The 26,442-nt window shown below is 40.2% G+C and overlaps 1 long non-coding RNA gene across 1 annotated transcript; it reads left to right on the top strand.

Moving 5' to 3' along the window:
* Window positions 1-901: 901 nt before the first annotated feature.
* Window positions 902-26,440, top strand: LOC133579585 (uncharacterized). Its single transcript, XR_009812216.1, has 4 exons — window positions 902-957; window positions 1,071-1,184; window positions 1,292-1,372; window positions 26,000-26,440. It is a non-coding gene; the product is annotated as an uncharacterized lncRNA (long non-coding RNA).
* The last annotated feature ends 2 nt before the right edge of the window (window positions 26,441-26,442 follow it).

Genomic DNA, 26,442 nt, shown 5'->3' with positions numbered 1-26,442 from the left:
TGCCTCCCGCTGTTTCCGACATCTACCAAGCAATTAGCTACCGGCTGCCACCTACTGATATGGAAGAGTATGACATGGTTACTCTGCCGAGCTCTAGACAGCACCGACACTTAACAACAACACATCATTTGCAGACTATAATTACTGGTTTGCAAAAAATATTTTTAATCCAAATAGGTGAAATTAGATTAATCTCCCACGGGAAGACCCAGGACACGTTGGGAAGACTATGTCTCCCGGCTGGCCTGGGAACGCCTCGGGGTCCCACAGGAAGAGCTGGACGAAGTGGCTGGGGAGAGGGAAGTCTGGGCTTCCCTGCTTAGGCTGCTACCCCCGCGACCCGACCTCGGATAAGCGGAAGAAGATGGATGGATGGATGGATGGATCCCACGGCACACCAGACTGTATCTCACGGCACACTAATGGTTGAAAAACGCTGATCTAGATCAATCACCACTAGTTTACATTGAAGCTTTAGCGGTTAGCAGCATGCTTAGTCATTCATTTTCCACGAGTCCTCCAGTGATAATGTTACCTGGAAGAAATTATATTTATGTTCTCCAATGGTGGCGATGATAAGTATTCTTTGCAACTTGGTCTCAAATTCGGTGCTTTGGCGAGACACACAGCCTCCTGGAATCCATACATGCACGTTCTGCACGTGTGCAACAAGGAATACGGAAATGTAAATGTGTCTTTACTCAACATGCAACATGCATCCCTTTTGAAGGAATCTCCCACCTGAGTACAATATTATCCATGCAAATGAAATAGTGTGATGATGTTGCGCTATATTATGAATTAGACAGGGTGTTATATTTTATTTTGAAGTATCACTTTTATTTTGAAGAACCGGATGTCCGGTGCGGGAAGTGTCTTTGCTGTTTTTTTCGTGGATTTACTTCCTCTCCCTTCGGACCTTTGAGTGGAAGCTAATAGTTCTTCACTGCTCATATTGTAAATATTCTTCCTAAACGTTCCGAGATACTTTAAAAGTTAACCCAATAATTTTGTGGGTATAAGTGATGTGTTGGTTTAAGTAATTTTTCTGCACAATTTCGTTTATTTAGGATTAGAGCGTCGATTATGTGAATTGTTTGGTCGCATTTACGCCACACAGAAGCAGATATCAGTCCGCCAGAAAGCTGAGACCTGTGTATGTGTGTTTCGTATTTCCAACACAGGTATGTGGATTTGTGCATTATTATTATTTTGTGATAAAACGTTTTTATTAATGTAATTTAATTTATTATTAATTGTATCTGAATACTTGTTACTTTCTCTTCCTTAGGACTTTTGAGTGGAAGGAGCAGATATCAGTCCGCCAGAAATCTGAGACCTGTGTATGTGTGTGTTCGTGTTTCCAACACAGGTATGTGGATTTGTGCATTATTATTATTTTGTGATAAAACGTTTTTGTTAATGTAATTTAATTTATTATTATTTTTATATGAATACTTGTTACTTTCTCTTCCTTCGGACTTTTGAGTGGAAGGAGCAGATATAGAAAGCTGAGACCTGTGTATGTGTGTGTTCGTGTTTCCAACACAGTAGTGATGGGTTGATGAGGCGTCATGAAGCGTTTCGACACATTGCAAAACTGTATTGATACTGTGTCGATACTGTGTCACTAAATACTGACATCTGCTGAACATTAAAAATCCCTACAGGCAACCGATGGACCGACTCAACTGGCACTGATTTTATGACCTAGTACAGTGGTTCTCAAATGGGGGTACGCTTACCCCTGGGGGTACTTGAAGGTATGCCAAGGGGTACGTGAGATTTTTTTTAAATATTCTAAAAATAACAACAATTCAGAAATCCTTTATAAATATATTTATTGAATAATACTTCAACAAAATATGAATGTAAGTTCATAAACTCAGTGAAGCACAAGCTCAGGTTTGTCACTAAAATGTCTGTCAAAAAGAACTGTGAAAAGAAATGCAACAATGCAATATTCAGTGTTGACAGCTAGATTTTTTGTGGACATGTTCCATAAATATTGATGTTAAAGATTTTTTTTTTTGTGAAGAAATGTTTAGAATTAAATTCATGAATCCAGATGGATCTTTAATACAATCCCCAAAGAGGGCACTTTAAGTTGATGATTACTTCTATGTGTAGAAATCTTTATTTATAATTGAATCACTTGTTTATTTTTCAACAAGTTTTTAGTTATTTTTATCTGTTTCCAAATAGTTCAAGAAAGACTACTACAAATGAGCAATATTTTGCACCGTTATACAATTTAATAAATCAGAAACTGATGACATAGTGCTGTATTTTACTTCTTTATCTTTTTTTTTTTCAACCAAAAATGCTTTGCTCTGTTTAGGGGGTACTTGAATTAAAAAAAAATTCACAGGGGGTACATTGCTGAAAAAAGGTTGAGAACCACTGACCTAGTATATACAATAATATAAACCAAGTCATTGTATTTCATTTAGGATTATTTAATAACTTCATTTAAATAAAAATATATTATTTGTCTTTTTTAGATACAGTCAATAAATAATGTGAACATGTATCATAACATGGAAATCTAAGAGAACGTGTTGTGAATGAGGATGCTTGTGGACCTGGAAATTATTATTATTTTTTTTTTTACACATTTTTATTTTTTTAAAAAACAGTTTTTCTAACGTATTCAATTTTAGACGCTTTCTCTTCTTAGTTATTATTTCTCCGGCTGTAGAAAAGACCCGCTCACAGGGCACAGAGGAGGCGTCAGTGCGACACAGTTCGCGTATCGGTCACGTGACCAAAACAGCTCATGATCGGTCACGTGACTTTCTAAAAGCGGTACGCGCACCGACACAGGGTTTCGCTCTATGAGCTCGACGCATGCGCCGATGCATCGGTGTTGCCGGACCCATCACTACAACACAGGTTACCAATAAATAGTGAAACGACGGCAAGGTGAAGTGTCTTTTATTTAAAAAACTACACAACGCAGAATAAGACTCACTACATAAACACTGGGACAGAGCTGCGGCCCGATATTTAGGTTAGTTTGCTGTTACCGTGGCATTTGTGAAAATCTACAGTTGACCCAGTAGTGACAGAAGCCCAAGCAAACAACTCAATACGGATGGAAAATTGGAGTACGAAAAAAAAAAACCATGACGGAACACTTTTAGCTTTATTTGCTGTGCTCTGTGTGAAAGGCAAATGCTGATGCAGAAGTGATGAGGGACCGCTGAGTGAAAGAGCCCACTGGCTATTGATTTAATGTTGCACATTACATCTGTGCTGAACTTAAATCAAATCTGCTATGCTCCTTTTTATTGCACGCTCCTTGTCGTCATTAAACGTGAGAGGGTTCTGAGAATCTGTCGTCGTTTTAATATTACATTACCGTATTTTCCGGACCATAGGGCGCACCGGATTATAAGGCGCACTGCCGATGAGCGGGTATATTCAGGTCTATATTCATACAAAAGGCGCACCGGATTATAAGGCGCATTAAAGGGATTATATTATGATTTTTTTCTAAATGTAGAACTAGAGATGTCCGATAATATCGGACTGTCGATATTATCGGCCGATAAATGCTTTAAAATGTAATATCGGAAATTATCAGTATCTGTTTCAAAAAGTAAAATGTATGACTTTTTAAAACGCCGCTGCGTATACGGACGTAGGGAAACCTTAAAGGCACTGCCTTTGCGTGCCGGCCCAATCACATAATATCTACGGCTTTTCACACACACACAAGTGAATGCAAGGCATAACTGGTCAACAGCCATACAGGTCCCACTGAGGGTGGCCGTATAAACAACTTTAACACTGTTACAAATATGCGCCACACTGTGAACCCACATCAAACAAGAATGACAAACACATTTCGGGAGAACATCCGCACCGTAACACAACATTAACACAACAGAACAAATACCCAGAACCCTTTGCAGCACTAACTCTTCCGGGACGCTACAATATACCCCCCCCCCCCCCCCCCCCCCCACCTCAACCCCGCCCACCTCAACCTTGTCATGCTCTCTCAGGGAGAGCATGTCCCAAATTCCAAGCTGCTGTTTTGAGGCATGTTAAAAAAAAAAGAATGCACTTCAATAATAAATATGGCAGTGCCATGTTGGCATTTTTTTCCATAACTTGAGTTGATTTATTTTGGAAAACCTTGTTACATTGTTTAATGCATCCAGCGGGGCATCACAACAAAATTAGGCATAATAATGTGTTAATTCCACGACTGTATATATCGGTATCGGTTGATATCGGAATCGGTAATTAAGAGTTGGACAATATCGGATATCGGCAAAAAAGCCATTATCGGACATCTCTATGTAAAATTACACCATTTCCCAAATAAAACTGTTTCGAGGTCGGTAAGCACAACCAGAATTATTCCGTACATTAGGCGCACCGGGTTATAAGGCGTACTGTAGAGTTTTGAGAAAATTAAAAGATTTTAAGTGCGCTTAATAGTCCAGTAACAGAAATGAGTTTCAAGTGTCTAAAAGCTGGGAAATTATCTGGGAGAGCTGAGATTTGTACTATTTTTTTTTGACAGAAGAACAGCACCATGGGTAAAAAAAATAATAATAATTCCGTCTTCTACTAGTATTGTGGAAGGGACAATTGGGTGAATTTAATTGAAAAATGGATAGGATATCGATGAAAGTTTTGGTGTTGTTCACTGGCGTCATATTGCAGTCTACACGTATCTCTTATGTGTGACTGCCATCTACTGGTCACACTTATCATTACACCATGTACCAAATACAATTGCTTCGAGGTCGGTAAGCACAACCACAACTGTTCCGTACATTAGGTTTGTAGAAGTTGCTTCCTAGCAGTTCCACTCTTAGACACGGCACAGGAGCCAAGCGTGCAGTTTTTAGCAAGGTTTTAAATGTACATAGAATTTCTCAAAGTTTCTCCAGGAGGACGTGACTGTTCAGTCACCTCCGTAACCTCTCTCCTCTCCTGTTCCCGGTCGCTTACTGTTAAAGACGACAGATGATTAGATTAAACTCGTACCACCTGGGAAATCTAATCATCTGTCAGCTGTGTCTCGCCGTCGACACTTGCCCATAGACAAAGGCGGTGACCTTTGCTCCTGCAGGCAGCGCTGGTCACACCTCCCTCCACAAGGTTATAAGGCGATTTTTGAGAAAATGAAAGGATTTTAAGTGTGCCTTATAGTCCAAAAAACACAGTACTTTTGAAAATGTTGAAATGTTACTTCAAATAGAGGTTTTTTGTTGGCGACTGCTTGACCCCGGATTGGATTAATTCATTTTCCACTGCACAGTACATCCTCCATCTTGTCCAATGTCAAGTCATCTTATTCTTCGGCGGAAACATTATGCGCGTAGAATTCAGCACCCCTTATATCGGACAGAACTCCTATAGAACCGCAAATCCTCTTATCCTCGCAGGGGTGTTGTTGACCCAGCAGGTGTATACGGGAAAAAAAAAAAAAAACCACACCGCCGGAGGGGTTCACATCCCAATAACTATCCCGATACACTCCCTGGCTGCTCATTTTATTGCGACTGTGGGAAACACCTCCACTAACACGAGCCATTATTCATGTATGGATGGAAACAACTTGTCCAAATGTATGTAGAGCTATTCGCTAGCTTGGGGATTATTTCATTCAGTGGAGGAAAAGAAAGTCAATTTATATGAATATGTGCTTACTTCACCAGCAGTTTAAATTGCTGACTGATTGCTGACTGCACACACAAAGTGAATGTAATTTAGTAGAACCTCTGGCTAAGCAGTAGTTTCTCACCCTTCCTCTCCCACTAACAGGGGAGGAAATCAATTCTTAAGCATCTATGACTGTCAAGAGATGTGTGGGTTGGTTTTTTTTGTGTGTTTTTTTTTTTTTTATCTCCCCACTGTTTCTTTATTTACCTATTTTAGCTGCCTCTTTTTTTTTTTTTTTTTTTGCATTTGGCCTCATTAGAAGTTGACCCCAGGATCGGGTTCTGAATAATGGAGGTGAATTTCCCGTCGTCCAACCTCATAATGAGAGACGACAAGAAGGTGAGAACAGCTCAATAGGCGAGATAACCACTCTTTGATCCAAACGGTCATGCAGAACCCGTACTCGCCGCATCGTCAGGAAAAATGCACTCGCTTTTTTAACTCTCGCCGAAGAAACTTTTAATGGAGGGGAGGGGGGGGAAAAGGGATGTTTTCATAATTCGTCGAGGTAGATTTGCTCTAACAGTTCCAATTTTGGGGAATGTGTCGTTTGATAATGACTCGTTGTTAAGCTTCCAATTATTACAAAAAATATACACTATATTGCCAAAAGTATTTGGCCACCTGCCATCCCATTCCAAACCCATAGGGTTCAGTTATTTATTTATTTATTTTTTTTTATTGACATCCAGCATCAGACATTCCTACCCATTACATCATATTTACATACAAACCCCGTTTCCATATGAGTTGGGAAATTGTGTTAGATGTAAATATAAACGGAATACAATGATTTGCAAATCATTTTCAACCCATATTCAGTTGAATATGCTACAAAGACAACATATTTGATGTTCAAACTGATAAACTTTTTTTGTTTTGGCAAAATTATCATTAACTTTGGAATTTGATGCCAGCAACACGTGACAAAGAATTTGGGAAAGGTGGCAATAAATACTGATAAAGTTAAGGAATGCTCAACACTTACATGGAACATCCCACAGGTGTGCAGGCAAATTGGGAACAGGTGGGTGCCATGATTGGGTATAAAAGTAGATTCCATGAAATGCTCAGTCATTCACAAACAAGGATGGGGCGAGGGTCACCACTTTGTCAACAAATGCGTGAGCAAATTGTTGAACAGTTTAAGAAAAACCTTTCTCAACCAGCTATTGCAAGGAATTTAGAGATTTCACCATCTACGGTCCGTAATATCATCAAAGGGTTCAGAGAATCTGGAGAAATCACTGCACGTAAGCAGCTAAGCCTTCGATCCCTCAGGCTGTACTGCATCAACAAGCGACATCAGTGTGTAAAGGATATCACTACATGGGCTCAGGAACACTTCAGAAACCCACTGTCAGTAACTACAGTTGGTCGCTACATCTGTAAGTGCAAGTTAAAACTCTCCTATGCAAGGCGAAAACCGTTTATCAACAACACCCAGAAACGCCGTCGGCTTCGCTGGGCCTGAGCTCATCTAAGATGGACTGATACAAAGTGGAAAAGTGTTCTGTGGTCTGACGAGTCCACATTTCAAATTGTTTTTGGAAACTGTGGACGTCGTGTCCTCCGGACCAAAGAGGAAAAGAACCATCCGGATTGTTATAGGCGCAAAGTTGAAAAGCCAGCATCTGTGATGGTATGGGGGTGTATTAGTGCCCAAGACATGGGTAACTTACACATCTGTGAAGGCACCATTAATGCTGAAAGGTACATACAGGTTTTGGAGCAACAAATGTTGCCATCCAAGCAACGTTACCATGGACGCCCCTGCTTATTTCAGCAAGACAATGCCAAGCCACGTGTTACATTAACGTGGCTTCATAGTAAAAGAGTGCGGGTACTAGACTGGCCTGCCTGTAGTCCAGACATGTCTCCCATTGAAAATGTGTGGCGCCTAAAATACCACAACAGAGACCCCCGGACTGTTGAACAACTTAAGCTGTACATCAAGCAAAAATGGGAAAGAATTCCACCTGAGAAGCTTAAAAAATGTGTCTCCTCAGTTCCCAAACGTTTATTGAGTGTTGTTAAAAGAAAAGGTGATGTAACACAGTGGTGAACATGCCCTTTCCGAACTACTTTGGCACGTGTTGCAGCCATGAAATTCTAAGTTAATGATTATTTGCAAAAAAAAAAAAAAGTTTATGAGTTTGAACATCAAATATGTTGTCTTTGTAGTGCATTCAACTGAATATGGGTTGAAAAGGATTTGCAAATCATTGTATTCCGTTTATATTTATATCTAACAAACGGGGTTTGTACATCATATATTTGCCCTAAATGTACAAATATGTTTTAGTTTATATCCCAGCGATGCCACCCCCCCCCCCCCCCAACACAAAAAAGAAAAAAAAACAGCAGGAAAACAAAATAATAATATTTACAGATAAATCAATTAAATAAAGAAAAACAAGCAAAAAAAAAGTATAAATAAATAAACATATAATAAAAATACAAATATTATTAATAATAATAATACATTAATAATAATCCATCCATCCATCCATCCATCTTCTTCCGCTTATCCGAGGTCGGGTCGCGGGAGCAGCAGCCTAAGTAGGGAAGCCCAGACTTTCCTCTCCCCAGCCACTCCGTCCAGCTCCTCCCGGGGGATCCCGAGGCGTTCCCAGGCCAGCCGGGAGACATAGTCTTCCCAACGTGTCCTGGGTCTTCCTTGTGGCCTCCTACCGGTCGGACGTGCCCGAAACACCTCCCTGGGGAGGCATTCGGGTGGCATCTTGACCAGATGCCCGAACCACCTCATCTGACTTCTTTCAAAGTGGAGGAGCATTAATAATAATAATAATAATCAGAAATAAAATAAAATAATATAAACAGATAGTAAACAATAATTTAAAAAGAATATAAAGACATATAGGGAGCAATCCTTTTTTTTTTTTAAACAGTACAATAATTAATTCGAGAAATCAAAATCAGGCTTATGGGGCGTGACAAAATTTACCCATTTTTCCCAGTATGAAGTAAATCTCTCCAATTTATAATTAATAAAAGCAGTTATTTTCTCCATTTTATATATGTCTATTGTGATTTCCATCCATTGCTTCAAGTGGCGACTTGTCCAGGGTGTACCCCGCCTTCCGCCCGAATGCAGCTGAGGTAGGCTCCAGCACCCCCGCCACCCCTAACGGGACAAGCGGTAGAAAATGGATGGATGGAGGGTTTTGGTATCCTGGAGCATTCAAAGTTCCTTTCACTGGAACAAAGGGGCCAAGCCCAACTCCTGAAAAACAACCCCACAACATAATTCCTCCTCCACCAAATTGCAGTCCGAAATGTAGCATTCTCCTGGCAACCTCCAAACCCAGACTCATCCATCAGATTGCCAGATGGAAAAGCGTGATTCATCACTCCAGAGAAAGCGTGTCCACTGCTCTAGACCCATCCGACACTTTGCATAGAACTCGGTGATGCGTGGCTTAGATGCAGCCGTTCGGCCATGGAAACCCATTCCACGAAGCTCTCTGCGTACTGTACGTGGGCTAATCGGAAGGTCACATGAAGTTTGGAGCTCTGTAGCAACTGCAGAAAGTCTTTGAACTATACGCTGACCCCTCTCTGTCAGTTTTCGTGGCCTACCACTTTGGTGGCTGAGTTGCTGTTGTTCCCAAACTCTTCCCATTGTCTTATAATAAAGCCGACAGTTGACTTTGGAATATTTAGGAGCGAGGAAATTTCACAACTGGATTTGTTGCACAGGTGGCATCAGTCGAACCCGTTTCCAGTGAGGGTTGGACTCCGCCAAGGCTGCCCTTTGTCACCGATTCCGTTCATAACGTTTATGGACAAAATTTCTAGGCGCAGTCAGGACGTTGAGGGGGTCTGGTTTGGTGGCTGCAGGATTTGGTCTCTGCTTTTTTCAGATGATGTGGTCCTGATGGCTTCATCTGGCCAAGATCTTCAGCTCTCACTGGATCGGTTCGCAGCCGAGTGTGAAGCAACTGGGATGGGAATCAGCACCTCCAAGTCCGAGTCCATGGTTCTCGCCCGGAAAAGGCTGGAGTGCCATCTTCGGGTTGGGGAGGAGATCTTGCCCCAAGTGGAGGAGTTCAAGTACCTCGGAGTCTTGTTCACGAGTGAGGGAAGAGCGGATCGTGAGATCGATGCGTCGTCTTCAGTAATGCGGACGCTGTATCGATCCGTTGTGGTGAAGAAGGAGCTGAGCCGGAAGGCAAAGCTCTCAATTTACCGGTTGATCTACGTTCCCATCCTCACCTATGGTCATGAGCTTTGGGTTATGACCGAAAGCACAAGATCACGGGTACAAGCGGCTGAAATGAGTTTCCTCCGCCGGGTGGCGCGGCTCTCCCTTAGAGATAGGGTGAGAAGCTCTGCCATCCGGGAGGAACTCAAAGTAAAACCGCTGCTCCTCCACATCGAGAGGAGCAGCGGTTCGGGCATCTGGTCAGGATGCCACCCGAACGCCTCCCTAGGGAGGCGTTTCGGGCACGTCCGACCGGTAAGAGGCCACGGGGAAGACCCAGGACACGTTGGGAAGACTATGTCTCTTGGCTGGCCTGGGAACGCCTCAGGATCTCCCGGGAGGAGCTGGACGAAGTGGCTGGGGAGAGGCTGCTGCCCCCGCAACCCGACCTCGGATAAGCGGAAGAAGATGGATGGATGGAAGGTGGCATCCTATGACAGTTCCACGCTGGAAATCACTGAGCTCCTGAGAGCGGCCCATTCTTTCACAAATGTTTGTAGAAACAGTCTCCATGCCTAAGTGCTTGATTTTATACACCTGTGGTGATTAGGACACCTGATTCTCATCATTTGGATGGGTGGCCAAATACTTTTGGCAATATAGTGTATATTACGGACCCCTTGCTCCGCTAACAAGACCTAAAGATTCAAACTTAAGATGTCTTGTTAAACGCAGACCTCGTTCCCCAGTGGACAGAAATGTAAAACACATCTCAACCCCTCTGACAAGCAATGTTAATCCATTTAGTGTAACGAACTAGCATGTGTCTAATTAAAATATGCCTTTTAATGATACGCCCTGACGTCCTGGAAAACACTGTCACGCCTTTCCTCCTCTAATACGGGAATATGCTGATTGCTTCAGTAACACGGGGGTTCCAGTCCCAAGGCTGCCACCTCCCCCCTGAGGGACTTAGTGTAGAGGTTTGAAACCCCCCCAAAAAAGCCTCTCTTTAACAGCTGCTTCCTGTTGGTGCACAGCAGAAACCGTTATGAGGGCTTCGGGGGGCCCGACATTGTTGATTTCATTTGCAGATATTTAATTCGCCGCTCCGCCCACAGGTGCCGTAGGTGAAGAGAGTCCGCCTCGTCTGCGTGGCAGCTCATTTAAAAACGAATCATTGCCCAGTTGCTGCGCTCACAAAGCCCAGGTGATGAAGCAATTAAACTCTTCTAATTCCACAAATCGGAAAAGGCCGGTAGGTAATTACTATATAATGAAATCTTTGGGATCGTAGTTTTATTGATCGTTCTTGTATATGTCGACTTTATACTACAGTGTACTATATCCACATATAAGTTTATTTCGGTCATATAATCAACCGTCAACCATTTTGTGTGACCAGTTTAACAGTACAGATTAGACATATTTAACAATCATACACATTTACACACAAAAAGGAAAGAAAAAGAATGACCGAAAAAGGAATAGGCTGAAGCCAAAGCTTATATTTGCCTATCCTATACCTTCACTGAAAATTAGATTGCCTAGAACATCAACGTTAAAAAAATCAATGGGATGAAAGTAATTAAATCAATCAATCAATCAATTTTTATTTATATATATAGCCCTAAATCACAAGTGTCTCAAAGGGCTGCACAAGTCACAACGACATCCACGGTACAGAGCCCACATAAGGGCAAGGAAAAACTCACAACCCCAATGGGACGTCAATGTGAATGACGATGAGACCTTGGAGAGGACCGCATATGTGAGTGCCCCCCCCCCCCCGCCCCCTCTAGGGGAGTCAGGATGCAATGGACGTTGAGTGGGTCTAGCATAATATTGTGAAAGTCCAGTCCATAGTGGATCTAACATAATAGTGTGAGAGTCCAGTCTATAGTGGATCTAACATAACAGTGAGAGTACAGTCCATAGTGGATCTAACATAATAGTGTGAGAGTCCAGTCTATAGTGGATCTAACATAACAGTGAGAGTACAGTCCATAGTGGATCTAACATAATAGTGTGAGAGTCCAGTCCATAGTGGATCTAACATAATAGTGAGAGTCCAGTCCATAGTGGATCTAACATAATAGTGAGAGTCCAGTCCATAGTGGATCTAACATAATAGTGAGAGTGTCCAGTCCATAGTGGATCTAACATAATAGTGTGAGAGTCACTTCCATAGTGGATCTAACATAACAGTGAGAGTCCAGTCCATAGTGGATCTAACATAATAGTGTGAGAGTCCAGTCCATAGTGGATCTAACATAATAGTGAGAGTCCAGTCCATAGTGGATCTAACATAATAGTGAGAGTCCAGTCCATAGTGGATCTAACATAATAGTGTGAGAGTCCCTTCCATAGTGGATGTAACATAATAGTGAGAGTCCAGTCCATAGTGGATCTAACATAACAGTGAGAGTCCAGTCCATAGTGGATCTAACATAATAGTGTGAGAGTCCAGTCCATAGTGGATCTAACATAATAGTGAGAGTCCAGTCCATAGTGGATCTAACATAATAGTGAGAGTCCAGTCCATAGTGGATCTAACATAATAGTGTGAGAGTCCAGTCCATAGTGGATCTAACATAATAGTGAAAGTCCAGTCCATAGTGGATCTAACATAATAGTGAGAGTCCAGTCCATAGTGGATCTAACATAATAGTGTGAGAGTCCAGTCCATAGTGGATCCAACATAACAGTGAGAGTCCAGTCCATAGTGGATCTAACATAATAGTGTGAGAGTCCAGTCCATAGTGGATCTAACATAATAGTGAGAGTCCAGTCCATAGTGGATCTAACATAATAGTGAGAGTCCAGTCCATAGTGGATCTAACATAATAGTGTGAGAGTCCAGTCCATAGTGGATCTAACATAATAGTGAGAGTCCAGTCCATAGTGGATCTAACATAACAGTGAGAGTCCAGTCCATAGTGGATCTAGCATAATAGTGTGAGAGTCCAGTCCATAGTGGATCTAACATAATAGTGTGAGAGTCCAGTCCATAGTGGATCTAACATAATAGTGAGAGTCCAGTCCATAGTGGATCTAACATAATAGTGTGAGAGTCCAGTCCATAGTGGATCTAACATAATAGTGAGAGTCCAGTCCATAGTGGATCTAACATAACAGTGAGAGTCCAGTCCATAGTGGATCTAGCATAATAGTGTGAGAGTCCAGTCCATAGTGGATCTAACATAATAGTGTGAGAGTCCAGTCCATAGTGGATCTAACATAATAGTGAGAGTCCAGTCCATAGTGGATCTAACATAATAGTGAGAGTCCAGTCCATAGTGAATCTAACATAATAGTGTGAGAGTCCAGTCCATAGTGGATCTAACATAATAGTGAGAGTCCAGTCCATAGTGGATCTAACATAACAGTGAGAGTCCAGTCCATAGTGGATCTAACATAATAGTGTGAGAGTCCAGTCCATAGTGGATCTAACATAATAGTGAGAGTCCAGTCCATAGTGGATCTAACATAATAGTGAGAGTCCAGTCCATAGTGGATCTAACATAATAGTGTGAGAGTCCAGTCCATAGTGGATCTAACATAATAGTGAAAGTCCAGTCCATAGTGGATCTAACATAATAGTGAGAGTCCAGTCCATAGTGGATCTAACATAATAGTGTGAGAGTCCAGTCCATAGTGGATCTAACATAACAGTGAGAGTCCAGTCCATAGTGGATCTAACATAATAGTGTGAGAGTCCAGTCCATAGTGGATCTAACATAATAGTGAGAGTCCAGTCCATAGTGGATCTAACATAATAGTGAGAGTCCAGTCCATAGTGGATCTAACATAATAGTGTGAGAGTCCAGTCCATAGTGGATCTAACATAATAGTGAGAGTCCAGTCCATAGTGGATCTAACATAACAGTGAGAGTCCAGTCCATAGTGGATCTAACATAATAGTGTGAGAGTCCAGTCCATAGTGGATCTAACATAATAGTGTGAGAGTCCAGTCCATAGTGGATCTAACATAATAGTGAGAGTCCAGTCCATAGTGGATCTAACATAATAGTGTGAGAGTCCAGTCCATAGTGGATCTAACATAATAGTGAAAGTCCAGTCCATAGTGGATCTAACATAATAGTGAGAGTCCAGTCCATAGTGGATCTAACATAATAGTGTGAGAGTCCAGTCCATAGTGGATCTAACATAACAGTGAGAGTCCAGTCCATAGTGGATCTAACATAATAGTGTGAGAGTCCAGTCCATAGTGGATCTAACATAATAGTGAGAGTCCAGTCCATAGTGGATCTAACATAATAGTGAGAGTCCAGTCCATAGTGGATCTAACATAATAGTGTGAGAGTCCAGTCCATAGTGGATCTAACATAATAGTGAGAGTCCAGTCCATAGTGGATCTAACATAACAGTGAGAGTCCAGTCCATAGTGGATCTAACATAATAGTGTGAGAGTCCAGTCCATAGTGGATCTAACATAATAGTGTGAGAGTCCAGTCCATAGTGGATCTAACATAATAGTGAGAGTCCAGTCCATAGTGGGGCCAGCAGGGGAGACCATCCCGAGCGGAGACAGGTCAGCAGCGCAGAGATGTTCCCAACCGATGCACAGGCGAGCGGTCCACCCCGGGTCCCGACTTTGGACAGCCAGCACTTCATCCATGGCCACCGGACCTGTGCCCCCCCCCACTCCCTCCACTAATTGTTACTATATTTTATAATTTTCAATTATTTCACCTTTCAAGGTTTTCTTAAACCTTCACATCCCTCAGTGTTTCTCTGTAGTTTCTAGGGTTGTACGGTAGACCGGTATTAGTATAATATTTCTAGGGTTGTACGGTATACCGGTATTAGTATAGTACTGCGATACTAATTACTGTATTTTTCGGACTATAAGTCGCATTTTTTTTCATAGTTTGGCCGGGGGTGGGACTTATACTCAGGAGCGACTTATGTGTGAAATTATTAACACATTACCGTCAAATATCAAATAATATTATTTAGCTCATTCACGTAAGAGACTAGACGTATAAGATTTCATGGGATTTAGCGATTAGGAGTGACAGATTGTTTGGTAAACGTATAGCATGTTCTATATGTTATAGTTATTTGAATGACTCTTACCATAATATGTTACGTTAACATACCAGGCACGTTCTCAGTTGGTTATTTATGCCTCATATAACGTACACTTATTCAGCCTGTTGTTCACTATTCTTTATTTATTTTAAATTGCCTTTAAAATGTCTATTCTTGGTGTTGGGTTTTATCAAATAAATTTCCCCAAAAAATGCGACTTATACTCCAGTGCGACTTATATATGTTTTTTTTCTTCTTTATTATGCATTTTCGGCCGGAGCGACTTATACTCCGAAAAATACGGTACGTATGTGCGCTTGTTTTATCTCTCTGTGAGGAGGAGGGACAACAAAGAGTGAGAATAAAAGCGCTTTGAGTCACTAGAGAAAAGCGCTATATAAATATAATTCACTTCACTTCACTTCATTACAGCATGTCTGAAAAAGGAGTAGGAAGAAGCAGAGCTTATTTAATCCTACCCCTTTTCATACCATGGCAATTTTATCCAATGTCCTTGTTCTCTGTAACAGAACAGTGAACAAAGAAATAATAAATAAATAATATACTATAGTAAGCATACAAATATTAAATACATAAAATTGAATTGAATTATTTTTATATAGCGCTTTTTCTCTCGTGACTTAAAGCGCTTTTACATAGTGAAACCCAACATCTAAGTTACATTTAAACCAGTGTGGGTGGCACTGGGAGCAGGTGGGTGAAGTGTCTTGCCCAAGGACACAACGGCAGTGACTAGGATGGCGGAAGAGGGGATCGAACCTGGAACCCTCAAGTTGCTGGCACGGCCACTCTACCAACCGAGCTATGCTGCCCCAAATAATCTTTGTCTCAATAAAAAAAAATATTTTAAAAAGGTTTCAAGATGCTCATCATAATTCTTGTTCTGTGTACTTTCTGAACAAGTGAGTTTCTTACATGTAACATTATCACTGGAGGACGAGGAATAGTTAAACATGCTTTACTACACACCGTAGCTCACCAGCGTCAAAATGTAAACAAACGCCATTGATGGATCTACACCTGATATCCACTGTAATGATACCAAATACAATAGTGTGTCTAGTCGATACTACTATGATGATGTCGATATTAAAAAAAAAAAATCATATTATGTTTATAAACTCAAGAAATACGTCCCTGGACACATGAGGACTTTGAATATGACCAATGTATGATCCTGTAACGACTTGGTATCGGATTGATGCCCAAATTTGTGGTATCATCCAAAAGTATCCAAACAACAGAAGAATAAGTGATTATTACATTTTAACAGAAGTGTAGATAGAACATGTTAAGGGAGAAAGTAAGCATATATTAACAGTAAGTGAACAAGCAGATTAATAATTCATTTTCTACCACTTGTCCTTAATAATTTTGACAAAATAATAGAATGGAAACTAGCAGACTAAATTAGGAGCCTTTGTTTGTTTATTTACTACTAAAAGACAAGTTGTCTTGTATGTTCACTATTTTATTTAAGGACAAACTTGCAATAATAAACATATGTTTAATGTATCATAAGATTTTTTGTTAAAATAAAGCCAATAATGCCATTTTTTGTGGTCCCCTTTATTTCGAAAAGTACCAAAATATTGGTATCGGGACAACACTAGTGGTTTCTTTTTTGTCATGGCCAGCGAAAGGACAGGTCCATTGTGGGCGTGGTCCGTGGCCCTATGTGGCACAGGCCCCCGTATGAGAACAGGCCTTTGGTTAATGGGCTCTCTCTGGACAGATGAGGTCCATTACGAGGTTAATTTAAAAAGTGAATGGAGGACATGGAGGGAAAAAGGTGATGGAGGAAGAGCACCACTGCACCAGATTAACGCAGTTCAAGGAGAGAACTGAATATAAATTCAAATGGCGGACGAAACGGACATTGAGAGCGGAGAGACCGACCGCACACTTCCCAATCCAAGATACCATTTTTTTTTAAAAACATTAAAGCATTGTTCACCATGCACCCACCGGAGCCACTGACTCCCCAATTTCCATTTCTTTTTGCGCCCCCCCTGTAGAAAGGCTGAATCGGATCTGGACTCATTGGTGTGTGGATAATGAAGGGGTTACCAGGAGCTGGGGAGAGACCCAGTAATTCCCCCGCACCAGGGGGGTGGGGGGGCTTTTTTTTGGGGGGGGGGGGGGGGTTTGGATGAGTAGCCCTGCTCCGTGATGCATGCACTCATGTGAGCTCGTGACAGCCCTCGCCCAAATCCGAGGCCTGACACAGACGCTGCATGTATTACTGAGATGCAGTACACACCTCGCTCCCAATGTTAGGATGCTGCCCAAATGGTGTGCAAATATGCAAGAATGTCATCGCCAAAAGGATTAAGCCGGAAGTAACTGTGCAGTTACATGTGCTACAATTAGAGATGTCCCATAATGGCTTTTTTGCCGATATCCGATATTCTCCAACTCTTAATTACCGATTCCGATATCAACCGATACCGATATATACACATTACTATGCCTGATTCTGTTGTGATGCCCCGCTGGATGCATTAAACCAGTGTTTTTACAGTGTGCCGCGGCACACTAGTGTGCCGTGAGATACAGTCTGGTGTGCCATGGGAGATTATCTAATTTCACCTATTTGGGTTAAAAATATTTTTGCAAACCAGTAATTATAGTCTGCAAATGATGTGTTGTTGTTGAGTGTCGGTGCTGTCTAGAGCTCGGCAGAGTAACCGTGTAATACTCTTCCGTATCAGTAGGTGGCAGCAGGTAGCTAATTGCTTTGTAGATGTCGGAAACAGCGAGAGGCAGCGTGGAGGTAAAAAGGTATCTTATGCTTAAACCAAACATAAACAAAAGGTGATTGCCCCCTAAGAAAAGGCATTGAAGCTTAGGAAAGGCTATGCAGAACGAGACTAAAACTGAACTGGCTACAAAGTAAACAACAAAAGAATGCTGGACGACAGCAAAGACTTACTGTGGAGCAAAGACGGCGTCCGCAAAGTACATCCGAACATGACATGACAATCAACAATTTCCCCACAAAGAAGGATAAAAACAACTGAAATCTTCTTGATTGCTAAAACAAAGTAGATGCGGGAAATATCGCTCAAAGGAAGACATGAAACTGCTACAGGAAAATAACAAAAAAAAAAGAGAAAAAGCCACCAAAATAGGAGCGCAAGACAAGAACTAAAACACTACACACAGGAAAACCGCAATAAAGTCCAAATAAGTCAGGGTGTGATGTGACAGGTGGTGACAGTACACCTACTTTGAGACAAGAGCTATATTGATGCATGCTTGGTTATGCTTTAAAGTCATATCCAACAATTGCGACGACGACTTTTTACTGTCAACTGAGTTTAATTTTTTACTGGTGTCTGCTTTGTGCCTTGGCTCAAAAAAGGTTGAAAAACACTGCATTAAACAATGTAACAAGGTTTTCCAAAAATAAATCAACTCAAGTTATGGGGGGGAAAAAATGCCAACATGGCACTGCCATATTTATTATTGAAGTCACAAAGTGCATTTTTTTTTTTTTTAACATGCCTCAAAAAACAACAGCTTGGAATTTGTGACATGCTCTCCCTGAGAGCGCATGAGAAGGTTGAGGTGGGCGGGGTGGGGTATATTGTAGCGTCCCGGAAGAGTTAGTGCTGCAAGGGGTTCTGGGTATTTGTTCTGTTGTGTTTATGTTGTGTTACGGTGCGGATGTTCTCCCGAAATGTGTTTGTCATTCTCGTTTGGTGTGGGTTCACAGTGTGGCGCATATTTGTAACAGTGTTAAAGTTGTTTATACGGCCACCCTCAGTGTGACCTGTATAGCTGTTGACCGCAGTGTATGTTTTTTACTTTTTTGTTCATAGCTGTGTGTAGAAGTGGCTGGTTGCATCAGCGCTGCTCTTTTAATGTATATTTAATGTCCTTTGTGTTCTTTGATGTTACCCTCTTACACACATGTACGAGGGATGTGTGCTATGGCTATGAGTTGTTTTTTCCCTTGGCCTCAGTCTGGACCCCAGGCTTAGACCATTGTTTACCTGCATCTCGCCTTTTTTGTAAGGGGCGCCGGAAGTTGGCAGACCCGTCAGCGATCCTGTTCTGTCTCCCTGTAATGTTTGTCTGATCTTGAATGGGATTGTGCTGAAATGTTGAATTTTCCGTTGGGGATTAATAAAGTATTTCTGATTCTGATTCTGATCACAACAAAATAAGAGTTGTAGAAAGTAATGGGAACTCAAGACAGCCATGACATTACTTGCCAACCTTGAGACCTCCGATTTCGGGAGGTGGGGGGTGGGGTGGTGGGGGGGGGCGTGGTCGGGGTGGGGCGGGGCGTGGTTGGGGGCGGGGCTGAGAGGGGAGGAGTATATTTACAGCTAGAATTCACCAAGTCAAGTATTTCATATATATATATATATATATATAAGAAATACTTGACTTTCAGTGAATTCTAGCTGTATATATATTTATTTTATTTTATATATATATATATATATATATATATATATATATATATATATATATATATAAATAAAATAAATACTTGAATTTCAGTGTTCATTTATTTACACATATACACACACATAACACTCATCTACTCATTGTTGAGTTAAGGGTTGAATTGTCCATCCTTGTTCTATTCTCTGCCACTATTTTTATAACCATGCTGAACACCCTTTCGCAGGTACCCAGAAAGGTTTCGAGTACCACCAAAAAAACTGAATCTCTGAAGACAGTATAAAAATCTGTGTTAAAGGTGTACAAATACTGTTTGTATAATAAGCATGTTATTTTTTTACAAATGAGGGTTAAGAGTTCAGCACTAAAAAAAAAAAAAAAAGAATGTGGCTTAAGTACAGTTTTTTAATTGAGCTGCTGCATTTTTTTGTTGGGTTGTTTATTTATTTTGAGTAACTTCTATACATTTCTAAAAGGGGAATAATGTAATAGAGTTATCTATGTTTGTCTGTTGCCATCTCCTGGTGAATGTTGGCTATAGCGTACTGGGGTTACTTTTTGGTTGGCCAACGATTTACGTGGTGTTGCGCACCTGACGTCACTCAGGTCCGCATGGAGCTGGAGGGGGCGTGGCTTCCAGCTCCGCCTGAATTTCGGGAGATTTTCGGGAGAAAATTTGTCCCGGGAGGTTTTCGGGAGAGGCGCTGAATTTCGGGAGTCTCCCGGAAAATCCGGGAGGGTTGGCAAGTAAGCTTTACAAGTGTATGTAAACTTTTGATCGCGACTGTATATAGTGTTTGTACATTTTGGCAAACAGCCTCTCCAATTGTCACTAGCTTCTCATTAACATGCATAGCAGATTTGGTATTTAAATACCCCAGAGCATTTACAATGTAATCCAAAAAAAACATATGCAGAAAAAATCTCCGTCTTTCTGGGTTCATCACTCTACGTTTGCCATAGTCTCAGCTCGGGTCATGGAAATTAACATATCATCTGGCAAAATGGTTCGACAATGTGTGGGAGTGTCCCTCTTGAGAGGGGTCACCTTAAACATCATCTTTAAGCCACCATAGGACCCTCATGTACTGCGGGGTTAAATATGACCACTTCATTATGATAAAGACGTGAACAACTCCCCGACACTGTCAATAGGCATCGAGTCCCGGCTCCATCCTGCCTGACTCGCCGTCTCTTAGGACCCCGCATGAGCCCCCCATCCATCATCTGAATACTGCGGGGTCTGAATCATTGCAGATCATTATAGTAACAGAGAGCGCAGTGGTGATTGGCTGTGATTGCTAGATTACAGGGATCTGAGGGGTGATCCATCACGCCGGGTGGCACGCTAACGCCTCCGTGTGATGGGGTTCACCCCGGGGGTCAGGGCCAGGTCAGCGAGACGAGCTCTCCCCTCCACAGAAAGCAGAGACCGACTACCAAAGGCTCGACGTGCGCGGTAATTGTTATCCCATTTCTCAATTTGTCTTGAACTTGTAATCAGTGGGATTATAGATTTATTGGGACGACTTCAGACATATGGAGATATAATAGCATAAATGATAAAATTGGACCCTACACAATCGCATGCCGTTTTCACGGAGACGGTCTAGCTCCAGCCTATCTTGTCGATTGTATTGTGCCATATGTCCCGGCAAGAAATCTGCGTTCAAAGAACTTGGGTTATAGTGATTCCCAGAGCCCAAAAAAAGTCTGCGGGCTATAGAGCGTTTTCTATTCGGGCACCAGTACTATGGAATGCCCTCCCGGTAACAGTTAGAGATGCTACCTCAGTAGAAGCATTTAAGTCCCATCTTAAAACTCATTTGTATACTCTAGCCTTTAAATCATACTTGCCAACCCTCCCGAATTTTCCGGGAGACTCCCGAAATTCAGCGCCTTTCCCGAAAATCTCCCGGGACAAATATTCTCCCGAAAATCTCCCGATTTTCAGCCGGAGCTGGAAGCCACGCCACCTCCAGCTCCATGCGGACCTGAGTGAGGACAGCCTTTTTTCACGACGGGAGAACAACAGGGTGACAAGAACTAAATAATCCAGACTAGAAATAAATTGTATTATTATGTTTATCTTACCTAAAAATAAATATATCTATTAATTTAAAAAAACTAAATACATTTTTACTATATTTTGCTAAAAACATCAAAATTAATTGTATTTTTATTTGTATTTTTTCTGACTCCTTATAACATCCAGCCATAGAATTATACATTAAAATAAACATATTTGAAATAATTAATAAAAAAAAAATCATAATTCATTTAAAATGACCATATTACTTGCCAACCCTCCCGAATTTTCCGGGAGAGCCCGAAATTCAGCGCCTTTCCCGAAAATTTCCCGGGACAAATATTCTCCCGAAAATCTACCGATTTTCAGCCGGAGCTGGAGGCCACGCCCCCTCCAGCTCCATGCTACCTGAGTGAGGACAGCCTTTTTTCACGACGGGAGAACAACAGGGTGACAAGAACTAAATCATCCAGACTAGAGATAAATTGTATTATTATGTTTATCTTACCTAAAAATAAATATGTCTATTAATTTAAAAAAAAATAATACATTTTTACTATATTTTGCTAAAAACATCAAAATTAATTGTATTTTTATTTGTATTTTTTCTGACTCCTTATTACATCCAGCCATATAATTATACATTAAAATAAACATATTTGAAATAATTATTTTTAAATGATCATAATAATTTATTTTAAATGACCATATTTCATACTTGCCAACCCTCCCGAATTTTCCGGGACTCCCGAAATTCAGCGCCTTTCCCGAAAATCTCCCGGGACAAATATTCTCCCGAAAATCTCCCGATTTTCAGCCGGAGCTGGAGGCCACGCCCCCTCCAGCTCCATGCGGACCTGAGTGAGGACAGCCTTTTTTCACGACGGGAGAACAACAGGGTGACAAGAACTAAATCATCCAGACTAGAGATAAATTGTATTATTATGTTTATCTTACCTAAAAATAAATATATCTATTAATTAAAAAAATAAAAAATAAAAACATTTTTACTATATTTTGCTAAAAACATCGAAATTAATTGTATTTTTATTTGTATTTTTTCTGACTCCTTATTACATCCAGCCATAGAATTATACATTAAAATAAACATATTTGAAATAATTAATTTTAAATGATCATAATAATTCATTTAAAATGACCATATTTCATACTTGCCAACCCTCCCGAATTTTCCGGGAGACTCCCGAAATTCAGCGCCTTTCCCGAAAATCTCCTGGGACAAATATTCTCCCGAAAATCTCCCGATTTTCAGCCGGAGCTGGAGGCAACGCCCCCTCTAGCTCCATGCAACCTGAGTGAGGACAGCCTTTTTAAGACGGGAGAACAACAGGGTGACAAGAACTAAATCATCCAGACTAGAGATAAATTGTATTGTTATGTTTATCTTACCTAAAAATAAATATATCTATTAATTTAAAAAAAACTAAATACATTTTTACTATATTTTGCTAAAAACATTACTATATTTTGCTAAAAACATCAAAATTAATTGTATTTTTATTTGTATTTTTTCTGACTCCTTATTACATCCGGCCATAGAATTATACATTAAAATAAACATATTTGAAATAATTAATTTTAAATGATCATAATAATTCATTTAAAATGACCATATTTCATACTTGCCAACCCTCCCGAATTTTCCGGGAGACTCCCGAAATTCAGCGCCTTTCCCGAAAATCTCCCGGGACAAATATTCTCCCGAAAATCTCCCGATTTTCAGCCGGAGCTGGAGGCCACGCCCCCTCCAGCTCCATGCGGACCTGAGTGAGGACAGCCTTTTTTCACGACGGGAGGACAACAGGGTGACAAGAACTAAATCATCCAGACTAGAGATAAATTGTATTATTATGTTTATCTTACCTAAAAATAAATATATCTATTAATTTAAAAAAAACTAAATACATTTTTACTATATTTTGCTAAAAACATCAAAATGAATTGTATTTTTATTTGTATTTTTTCTGACTCCTTATTACATCCAGCCATATAATTATACATTCAAATAAACATATTTGAAATAATTAATTTTAAATGATCATAATAATTAATTTTAAATGACCATATTTCATACTTGCCAACCCTCACGATTTTTCCGGGAGACTCCCGAAATTCAGCGCCTTTCCCGAAAATCTCCCGGGACAAATATTCTCCCGAAAATCTCCCGATTTTCAGCCGGAGCTGGAGGCCACGCCCCCTCCAGCTCCATGCGACCTGAGTGAGGACAGCCTTTTTTCACGACGGGAGAACAACAGGGTGACAAGAACTAAATCGTCCAGACTAGAGCTAAATTGTATTATTATGTTTATCTTACTTAAAAATAAATATATCTATTAATTTAAAAAAAATTAAAAAATAAATAAATACATTTTTACTATATTTTGCTAAAAACATTACTATATTTTGCTAAAAACATCAAAATTAATTGTATTTGTATTTGTATTTTTTCTGACTCCTTATTACATCCAGCCATATAATTATACATTCAAATAAACATATTTGAAATAATTAATTTTAAATGATCATAATAATTAATTTTAAATGACCATATTTCATACTTGCCAACCCTCACGATTTTTCCGGGAGACTCCCGAAATTCAGCACCTTTCCCGAAAATCTCCCGGGACAAATATTCTCCCGAAAATCTCCCGATTTTCAGCCGGAGCTGGAGGCCACGCCCCCTCCAGCTCCATGTGACCTGAGTGAGGACAGCCTTTTTTCACGACGGGAGAACAACAGGGTGACAATAACTAAATCATCCAGACTAGAGATAAATTGTATTATTATGTTTATCTTACCTAAAAATAAATATATCTATTAATTAAAAAAAAAACTAAAAAAAACTAAATACATTTTTACTATATTTTGCTAAAAACATTACTATATTTTGCTAAAAACATCAAAATGAATTGTATTTTTATTTGTATTTTTTCTGACTCCTTATTACATCCAGCCACAGAATTATACATTAAAATAAACATATTTGAAATAATTAATTTTAAATGATCATAATAATTAATTTAAAATGACCATATTTCATACTTGCCAACCCTCCCGAATTTTCCGGAAGACTCCCGAAATTCAGCGCCTTTCCCGAAAATCTCCCGGGACAAATATTGTCCCGAAAATCTCCCGATTTTCAGCCGGAGCTGGAGGCCACGCCCCCTCCAGCTCCATGCGGACCTGAGTGAGGACAGCCTTTTTTCACGACGGGAGGACAACAGGGTGACAAGAACTAAATCATCCAGACTAGAGATAAATTGTATTATTATGTTTATCTTACCTAAAAATAAATATATCTATTAATTAAAAAAAAAAAAAAAAAAAAAAACATTTTTACTATACAGTATTTTGCTAAAAAAATCAAAATTAATTGTATTTTTATTTGTATTTTTTCTGACTCCTTATTACATCCAGCCATAGAATTATACATTAAAATAAACATATTTGAAATAATTAATTTTAAATGATCATAATAATTCATTTAAAATGACCATATTTCATACTTGCCAACCCTCCCGAATTTTCTGGGAGACTCCCGAAATTCAGCGTCTTTCTCGAAAATCTCCCGGGACAAATAGTCTCCCGAAAATCTCCCGATTTTCAGCCGGAGCTGGAGGCCACGCCCCCTCCAGCTCCATGCGGACCTGAGTGAGGACAGCCTTTTTTCACGACGGGAGAGCAACAGGGTGACAAGAACTAAATCATCCAGACTAGAGATACATTGTATTATTATGTTTATCTTACCTAAAAATAAATATATCTATTAATTTAAAAAAAACAAAAAAAAACAACTAAATACATTTTTACTATATTTTGCTAAAAACATTACTATATTTTGCTAAAAATATCAAAATTAATTGTATTTTTATTTGTATTTTTTCTGACTCCTTATTACATCCAGCCATAGAATTATACATTAAAATAAACATATTTGAAATAATTAATTTTAAATGATCATAATAATTAATTTAAAATGACCATATTTCATACTTCCCAACCCTCCCGAATTTTCCGGGAGATTCCCGAAATTCAGCGCCTTTCCCGAAAATCTCCCGGGACAAATATTCTCCCGAAAATCTCCCGATTTTCAGCCGGAGCTGGAGGCCACGCCCCCTCCAGCTCCATGCGGACCTGAGTGAGGACAGCCTTTTTTCACGACGGGAGAGCAACAGGGTGACAAGAACTAAATCATCCAGACTAGAGATAAATTGTATTATTATGTTTATCTTACCTAAAAATAAATATATATATTAATTAAAAAAAAAAGTTTACTATATTTTGCTAAAAACATCAAAATTAATTGTATTTTTATTTGTATTTTTTCTGACCCCTTATTACATCCAGCCATAGTTTATTTACATTAAAATAAACATATTTGAAATAATTCATTTTAAATGATCATAATAATTCATTTAAAATGACCATATTCAATTATTTAAAAAATTGCCTGTTTATCAACAACTTTAGCATTTTATTCATTACATTTTGAAGCTCTCAGAAGCCAAGTTATGTTAAATTCCTTAAGATTTATTTATGCCAGTTTGAAGTATCAATTATATTATAACACAGTTTTGTTTGCATAATTTCAGGATGTAGAATGGTGAATTCTCGCTGTCAATATACTCCTCCCCTCTTAACCACACTACACCCCCCACTCCCCACCCCACCTCCCGAATTCGGAGGTCTCAAGGTTGGCAAGTATGCTTTAAATAGACCCCCCTTTTTAGACCAGTTGATCTGCCGTTTCTTTTCTTTTCCCCTCTGCCCCCCTCTCTCTTGTGGAGGGGGAATTACACAGGTCCGGTGGCCATGGATGAAGTGCTGGCTGTCCAGAGTCGGGACCCGGGGTGGACCGCTCGCCTGTGCATCGGTTGGGGACATCTCTGCGCTGCTGACCCGTCTCCGCTCGGGATGGTTTCCTACTGGCCCCACTATGGACTGGACTCTCACGATTATGTTGGATCCACTGTGGACTGGACTTTCGCTGATATGTTGGATCCACTATGGACTGGACTCTCACAATATCAGGTCA

Source organism: Nerophis lumbriciformis, linkage group LG02, assembly GCF_033978685.3.
Source record: "Nerophis lumbriciformis linkage group LG02, RoL_Nlum_v2.1, whole genome shotgun sequence".
NCBI lineage: Eukaryota > Metazoa > Chordata > Actinopteri > Syngnathiformes > Syngnathidae > Nerophis > Nerophis lumbriciformis.
Note: the sequence above shows the minus strand (reverse complement) of the source record. Positions and strands in the feature narration are given on the sequence as shown.